Raw genomic sequence first — 9,418 nt, 5'->3', positions numbered from 1 at the left:
TTATAAATAAATGTTTACCTCGAGAAACGCGAAGCAAAAGCCATCCATTGACAAGAAAATCCATTTATAGTCACCTATACCTTTGAAAACCTTATTACTCGCTTTAAATGGTTTTATAATTTCATTCTCGATTTTAAGTTGAATTGTTTTTAGGTTTTCGATTAAGAAAGGTTATAACTAAATGTTTACCTCGAGAAACGTGAAGCAAAAGCCATCCATTGACAAGAAAAGTCCATTTATAGTCACCTACGCCTTTGAAAGCCTTATTACTCGCTTTAAATGGTTTTATAATCTCATTATTGATTTTAAGTTGAATGTTTTTACATTTTTGTTAAGAAAGGTTATAAATGAATGTTTACCTTCAGAAACTTGAAGCGAAAGCCATTCGTTTACAGGAAAAGTCCGTTTATAGTCACCAATGCCTTTCAAAGCCTTATTACTCGCTTTAAATGGTTTTCTAATATCATTATAGATTCTAAGTTGAATTTTTCTATGTTTTCAGTTAGGAAAGGTTATAAATAAATGTTTACCTTAAGAAACGCAAATCGAAAGCCTTCCATTGACAAGTAAAGTCCATTTATACTCACCAATGCCTTTCAATGCCTTAATACTCGCTTTAAGCGATTTTATAATCTTAATAATGATTTTTAGTTGAATTTTTTTATGTTTTTAGTTAAGAAAGGTTATAAATAAATGTTTACCTCGAGAAACGCGAAGCAAAAGCCATCCATTGATAAGAAAAGTCCATTTATAGTCACGTATACCTTTGAAAGCCTTATTACTCGCTTTAAATGGTTTTATAATTTCATTATTGATTTTAAGATGAATTGGTTTTAGGTTTTCGAGTAAGATAGGTTATAAATAAATGATTACCTCGAGAAACGCGAAGCAAAAGCCATCCATTGACAAGAAAAGTCCATTTATAGTCACCTACGCCTTTGAAAGCCTTATTACTCGCTTTAAATAGTTTTATAATCTCATTATTGATTTTCAGTTGAATTTTTTTATGTTTTCAGTTAAGAAAGGTTATAAATAAATGTTTACCTCGAGAAACGCAAAGCCAAAACCATCCATCGACAAGAAAAGTCCATTTATAGTCACCTGTGCCTTTCAAAGCCTTATTACTCGCTTTAAATGGTTTTATAATCTCATTATTGATTTTAGATTTAATTTTTATTATTTTTTCGGTTAAGAAAGGTTATAAATAAATGTTTACCTCGAGAAACACGAAGCAAAAGCCATCCATTGACAAGAAAAGTCCATTTATAGTCACCTACGCATTTGAAAGATTTATTACTCGCTTTAAATGGTTTTATAATCTCGTTATTGATTTTAAGTTAAATGTTTTTACGTTTTTGTTAAGAAAGGTTATAAATGAATGTTTACCTCCAGAAACGTGAAGCAAAAGCCATCCATTGACAAGAAAAGTTCATTTGTAGTCACCAATGCCTTTCAAAGCCTTATTACTCGATTTAAATGGTTTTGTAATATCATTATATATTTTAAGTTGAATTTTTCTATGTTTTCAATTAGGAAAGGCTATAAATAAATATTTACCTTGAGAAACGCAAAGCAAAAGCCATCCATTGACAAGAAAAGTCCATTTATAGTCACCTATGCCTTTTTAAGCCTTGTTACTCGCTTTAAATGGTTTTATAATCTCATTATTGATTTTAAATTGAATTTTTTTATGTTTTCGGTTAAGAAAGGTTATAAATAAATGTTTCCCTCGAGAAACGTCAAGCAAAAGCAATCCATTGACAAGAAAGGTCCATTTATAGTCACCTATGCCTTTCAAATCCTTATTACTCGCTTTAAATGGTTTTATAATCTCATTATTGATTTTAAATTGAATTTTTTCATTTTTTCGGTTAAAAAAGGTTATAAATAAATGTTTACCTCGAGAAACGCGAAGCAAAAGCCATCTATTGACAAGAAAAGTCCATTTATAGTCACCTATGCCTTTCAAAGCCTTATTACTCGCTTTAAATGGTTTTATAATCTCATTATTGATTTTAAGTTGAATTTTTTTATGTTTTCGGTTAAGAAAGGTTATAAATAAATGTTTACCTCGAGAAACGTGAAGCCAAAACCATCCATTGACAAGAAAAGTCGATTTATAGTCACCTATGCCTTTCAAAGCCTTATTACTCGCTTTAAATGGTTTTATAATCTCATTATTGATTTTAGATTGAATTTGTTTTATTTTTTCGATTAAGAAAGGTTATAAATAAATGTTTACCTCGAGAAACGTAAAGCCAAAACCATCCATTGACAAGAAAAGTCCATTTACAGTCACCTACGCCTTTGAAAGCCTTATTACTCGCTTTAAATGGTTTTATAATCTCATTATTGATTTTAAGTTGAATGTTTTTACATTTTTGTTAAGAAAGGTTATAAATGAATGTTTACCTCGAGAAACGTAAAGCCAAAACCATCCATTGACAAGAAACGTCCATTTATAGTCACGTATGCCTTTCAAAGCCTTATTACTCGCTTTAAATGGTTTTATAATCTCATTATTGATTTTAGATTGAATTTGTTTTATTTTTTCGGTTAAGAAAGGTTATAAATAAATGTTTACCTCGAGAAACGTAAAGCCAAAACCATCCATTGACAAGAAAAGTCCATTTATAGTCACCTATGCCTTTCAAAGCCTTATTACTCGCTTTAAATGGTTTTATAATCTCATTATTGATTTTAGATTGAATTTGTTTTATTTTTTCGGTTAAGAAAGGTTATAAATAAATGTTTACCTCGGGAAATGTAAAGCCAAAACCATCCATTGACAAGAAAAGTCCATTTATAGTCACCTACGCCTTTGAAAGCCTTATTACTCGCTTTAAATGGTTTTATAATCTCATTATTGATTTTAAGTTGAATGTTTTTAAACATTTGTTAAGAAAGGTTATAAATGAATGTTTACCTCCAGAAACGTGAAGCAAAAGCCATTCGTTGACAAGAAAAGTCCGTTTATAGTCACCAATGCCTTTCAAAGCCTTATTACTCGCTTTAAATGGTTTTCTAATATCATTATAGATTCTAAGTTGAATTTTTCTATGTTTTCAGTTAGGAAAGGTTATAAATGAATGTTTACCTTATGAAACGCAAACCAACAGCCTTCCATTGACAAGTAAAGCCCATTTATACTCACCTATGCCTTCCAATGCCTTAATGCTCGCTTTAAGCGGTTTTATAATCTTAATACTGATTTTTAGTTGAATTTTTTTATGTTTTTAGTTAAGAAAGGTTATAAATAAATGTTTACCTCGAGAAACGCGAAGCAAAAGCCATCCATTGATAAGAAAATTCCATTTAAAGTCACGTGTACCTTTGAAAGCCTTATTACTCACTTTAAATGGTTTTATAATTTCATTATTGATTTTAAGTTGAATTGTTTTTAGGTTTTCGAGTAAAATAGGTTATAAATAAATGTTTACCTCGAGAAATGCGAAGCAAAAGCCATCCATTGACAAGAAAAGTCCATTTCTAGTCACCTACGCCTTTGAAAGCCTTATTACTCGCTTTAAATAGTTTTATAATCTTATTATTGATTTTAAGTTGAATTTTTTTATGTTTTCAGTTAAGAAAGGTTATAAATAAATGTTTACCTCGAGAAACGCAAAGCCAAAACCATCCATCGACAAGAAAAGTCCATTTATAGTCACCTGTGCCTTTCAAAGCCTTATTACTCGCTTTAAATGGTTTTATAATCTCATTATTGATTTTAGATTTAATTTTTTTTATTTTTTCGATTAAGAAAGGTTATAAATAAATGTTTACCTCGAGAAATGCGAAGCAAAAGCCATCCATTGACAAGAAAAGTCCATTTATAGTCACCTACGCCTTTGAAAGCCTTATTACTCGCTTTAAATGGTTTTATAATCTCATTATTGATTTTAAGTTGAATGTTTTTACATTTTTGTTAAGAAAGGTTATAAATGAATGTTTACCTCCAGAAACGTGAAGCAAAAGCCATCCATTGACAAGAAAAGTCCATTTATAGTCACCAATGCCTTTCAAAGCCTTATTACTCGCTTTAAATGGTTTTCTAATATCATTATAGATTTTAAGTTGAATTTTTCTATGTTTTCAGTTAGGAAAGGTTATAAATAAATGTTTACCTTAAGAAATGCAAAGCGAAAGCCTTCCATTGACAAGTAAAGTCTCTTTATAGTCACCTATGCCTTTGAATGCCTTAATACTCGCTTTAAGTGCGTTTATAATCTTAGTATTGACTTTCAGTTGAATTGTTTTATGTTTTTAGTTAATAAATGTTATAAATAATTGTTTACCTCGAGAAACGCGAAGCAAAAGCCATCCATTGATAAGAAAAGTCCATTTATAGTCACGTATACCTTTGAAAGCCTTATTACTCGCTTTAAATGGTTTTATAATTTCATTATTGACTTTAAGTTGAATTGTTTTTAGGTTTTCGAGTACGATAGGTTATAAATAAATGTTTACCTCGAGAAACGTGAAGCAAAAGCCATCCATTGACAAGAAAAGTCCATTTATAGTCACCTACGCCTTTGAAAGCCTTATTACTCGCTTTAAATAGTTTTATAATCTCATTATTGATTTTAAGTTGAATTTTTTTACGTTTTTGTTAAGAAAGGTTATAAATGAATGTTTACCTCGGGAAACGTGACGCAAAAGCCATCCATTGACAAGGAAAGTTCATTTATAGTCACCTATGCCTTTCAAAGCCTTATTACTCGCTTTAAATGATTTTCTAATATCATTATAGATTTTAAGTTGAATTTTTCTATGTTTTCAGTTAGGAAAGGCTATAAATAAATATTTACCTTGACAAACGCAAAGCAAAAGCCATCCATTGACAAGAAAAGTCCATTTATAGTCACCTATGCCTTTCTAAGCCTTGTTACTCGCTTTAAATGGTTTTATAATCTCATTATTGATTTTAAATTGAAGTTTTTTATGTTTTCGATTAAGAAAGGTTATAAATAAATGTTTACCTCGAGAAACGTGAAGCAAAAGCAATCCATTGACAAGAAAGGTCCATTTATAGTCACCTATGGCTTTCAAAGCCTTATTATTCGCTTTAAATGGTTTTATAATCTCATTATTGATTTTCAATTGAATTTTTTTATGTTTTCGATTAAGAAAGGTTGTAAATAAATGTTTACCTCGAGAAACGCAAAGCAAAAGCCATCTATTGATAAGAAAAGTCCATTTATAGTAACCTATACCTTTGAAAGCCTTATTACTCGCTTTAAATTGTTTTATAATTTCATTATTCATTTGAATTTGAATTTTTTTAGGTTTTCAGGTAAGAAAGGTTATAAATAAATGTTTACCTCGAGAAACGTGAAGCAAAAGCCATTCACTAACAAGAAAAGTCCATTTATAGTCACCTACGCCTTTGAAAGCCTTATTACTCGCTTTAAATGGTTTTATAATTTCATTATTGATTTTAAGTTGAATTGTTTTTAGGTTTTCGAGTAAGATAGGTTATAAATAAATGTTTACCTCGAGAAACGCGAAGCAAAAGCCATCCATTGACAAGAAAAGTCCATTTATAGTCACCTACGCCTTTGAAAGCCTTATTACTCGCTTTAAATAGTTTTATAATCTCAATATTGATTTTAAGTTGAATTTTTTTACGTTTTTGTTAAGAAAGGTTATAAATGAATGTTTACCTCGGGAAACCTGACGCAAAAGCCATCCATTGACAAGAAAGGTCCATTTATAGTCACCTATGGCTTTCAAAGCCTTATTGCTCGCTTTAAATGGTTTTATAATCTCATTAATGATTTTCAATTGAATTTTTTTATGTTTTCGATTAAGAAAGGTTATAAATAAATGTTTACCTCGAGAAACGCAAAGCAAAAGCCATCCATTGATAAGAAAAGTCCATTTATAGTAACCTATACCTTTGAAAGCCTTATTACTCGCTTTAAATTGTTTTATAATTTCATTATTCATTTGAAGTTGAATTTTTTTATGTTTTTAGTTAATAAAGGTTATAAATAAATGTTTACCTCGAGAAACGCGAAGCAAAAGCCATCCATTGATAAGAAAAGTCCATTTATAGTCACGTATACCTTTGAAAGCCTTATTACTCGCTTTAAATGGTTTTATAATTTCATTATTGATTTTAAGTTGAATTGTTTTTAGGTTTTCGAGTAAGATAGGTTATAAATAATTGTTTACCTCGAGAAACGCGAAGCAAAAGCCATCCATTGACAAGAAAAGTCCATTTATAGTCACCTACGCCTTTGAAAGCCTTATTACTCGCTTTAAATAGTTTTATAATCTCATTATTGATTTTAAGTTGAATTTTTTTACGTTTTTGTTAAGAAAGGTTATAAATGAATGTTTACCTCGGGAAACGTGACGCAAAAGCCATCCATTGACATGAAAAGTTCATTTATAGTCACCTATGCCTTTCAAAGCCTTATTACTCGCTTTAAATGATTTTCTAATATCATTATAGATTTTAAGTTGAATTTTTCTATGTTTTCAGTTAGGAAAGGCTATAAATAAATATTTACCTTGACAAACGCAAAGCAAAAGCCATCCATTGACAAGAAAAGTCCATTTATAGTCACCTATGCCTTTGAAAGCCTTATTACTCGCTTTAAATTGTTTTATAATTTCATTATTCATTTGAAGTTGAATTTTTTTAGGTTTTCAGGTAAGAAAGGTTATAAATAAATGTTTACCTCGAGAAACGCGAAGCAAAAGCCATCCATTGACAAGAGAAGTCCATTTATAGTCACATACGCCTTTGAAAGCCTTATTACTCGCTTTAAATAGTTTTATAATCTCATTATTGATTTTAAGTTGAATTTTTTTACGTTTTTGTTAAGAAAGGTTATAAATGAATGTTTACCTCGGGAAACGTGACGCAAAAGCCATCCATTGACAAGAAAAGTTCATTTATAGTCACCTATGCCTTTCAAAGCCTTATTACTCGCTTTAAATGATTTTCTAATATCATTATAGATTTTAAGTTGAATTTTTCTATGTTTTCAGTTAGGAAAGGCTATAAATAAATATTTACCTTGACAAACGCAAAGCAAAAGCCATCCATTGACAAGAAAAGTCCATTTATAGTCACCTATGCCTTTCTAAGCCTTGTTACTCGCTTTAAATGGTTTTATAATCTCATTATTGATTTTAAATTGAATTTTTTTATGTTTTTGATTAAGAAAGGTTATAAATAAATGTTTACCTCGAGAAACGTGAAGCAAAAGCAATCCATTGACAAGAAAGGTCCATTTATAGTCACCTATGGCTTTCAAAGCCTTATTACTCGCTTTAAATGGTTTTATAATCTCATTATTGATTTTCAATTGAATTTTTTTATGTTTTCGATTAAGAAAGGTTATAAATAAATGTTTACCTCGAGAAACGCAAAGCAAAAGCCATCCATTGATAAGAAAAGTCCATTTATAGTAACCTATTCCTTTGAAAGCCTTATTACTCGCTTTAAATTGTTTTATAATTTCATTATTCATTTGAAGTTGAATTTTTTTAGGTTTTCAGGTAAGAAAGGTTATAAATAAATGTTTACCTCGAGAAACGTGAAGCAAAAGCCATCCATTAACAAGAAAAGTCCATTTATAGTCACCTACGCCTTTGAAAGCCTTATTACTCGCTTTAAATGGTTTTATAATCTCATTATTGATTTTAAGTTGAATGTTTTTACATTTTTGTTAAGAAAGGTTATAAATGAATGTTTACCTCGAGAAACGTGAAGCAAAAGCCATTCGTTGACAAGAAAAGTCCGTTTATAGTCACCAATGCCTTTCAAAGCCTTATTACTCGCTTTAAATGGTTTTCTAATATCATTATAGATTCTAAGTTGAATTTTTCTATGTTTTCAGTTAGGAAAGGTTATAAATAAATGTTTACCTTAAGAAACGCAAACCGAAAGCCTTCCATTGACAAGTAAAGTCCATTTATACTCACCTATGCCTTTCAATGCCTTAATACTCGCTTTAAGTGGTTTTATAATCTTAATATTGATTTTTAGTTGAATTTTTTTATGTTTTAGTTAAGAAAGGTTATAAATAAATGTTTACCTCGAGAAACGCGAAGCAAAAGCCATCCATTAATAAGAAAAGTCCATTTATAGTCACGTATACCTTTGAAAGCCTTATTACTCGCTTTAAATGATTTTACAATTTCATTATTGATTTTAAGTTGAATTGTTTTTAGGTTTTCGAGTAAGATAGGTTATAAATAAATGTTTACCTCGAGAAACGCGAAGCAAAAGCCATCCATTGACAAGAAAAGTCCACTTATAGTCACCTACGCCTTTGAAAGCCTTATTACTCGCTTTAAATAGTTTTATAATCTCATTATTGATTTTAAGTTGAATTTTTTTACGTTTTTGTTAAGAAAGGTTATAAATGAATATTTACCTCGAGAAACGTGAAGCGAAAGCGATCCATTGACAAGAAAAGTCCATTTATAGTCACCTATGCCTTTCAAAGCCTTATTACTCGCTTTAAATGATTTTCTAATATCATTATAGATTTTAAGTTGAATTTTTCTATGTTTTCAGTTAGGAAAGGCTATAAATAAATATTTACCTTGAGAAACGCAAAGTAAAAGCCATCCATTGACAAGAAAAGTCTATTTATAGTCACCTATGCCTTTCTAAGCCTTGTTACTCGCTTTAAATGGTTTTATAATCTCATTATTGATTTTAAATTGAATTTTTTTATGTTTTCGGTTAAGAAAGGTTATAAATAAATGTTTACCTCGAGAAACGTGAAGCAAAAGCCATCCATTGACAAGAAAAGTCCATTTATAGTCACCTATGCCTTTGAAAGCCTTATTACTCACTTTAAATGGTTTTATGATCTCATTATTGATTTTAAGTTGAATTTTTTATGTTTTCGGTTAAGAAAGGTTATAAATAAATGTTGACCTTGAGAAACGCAAAGCCAAAGCCATCCATTGACAAGAAAAGTCCATTTATAGTCACCTATCCCGTTGAAAGCCTTATTATTCGCTTTAAATGATTTTATTATCTCATTATTGATTTTAAGTTGAAATTTTTTACGTTTTTGTTAAGAAAGGTTATAAATGAATGTTTACCTCGAGAAACGTGAAGCAAAAGCCATCCATTGACAAGAAAGCTCATTTATAGTCACTCATGCCTTAGACAACCTAATTACTTGCCTTAAACAGTTTTATAATCTCATTACTGATTTTAAATTTAATTTTTTTACATTTTTCATAAAAGAGATTATAATTGAATGTTTACCTCGAGAAACGTGAAGCAAAAGCCATCCATTGACAAGAAAAGTCTATTTATAGCCACTTATGCCTTTGAAAGCCTTATTACTCGCTTTTAATGGTTTTATATTGTCATTATTGATTTTAGGTTGTATTTTTGTACGTTTTCAGTTGAGAAAGGTTATAAATAAATGTTTGC

This window comes from Theobroma cacao, chromosome 4, assembly GCF_053813885.1.
Source record: "Theobroma cacao isolate CCN51 chromosome 4, ASM5381388v1, whole genome shotgun sequence".
NCBI lineage: Eukaryota > Viridiplantae > Streptophyta > Magnoliopsida > Malvales > Malvaceae > Theobroma > Theobroma cacao.
The sequence above is the reverse complement of the archived record's forward strand: the minus strand, read 5'-3'. Positions refer to the sequence as shown.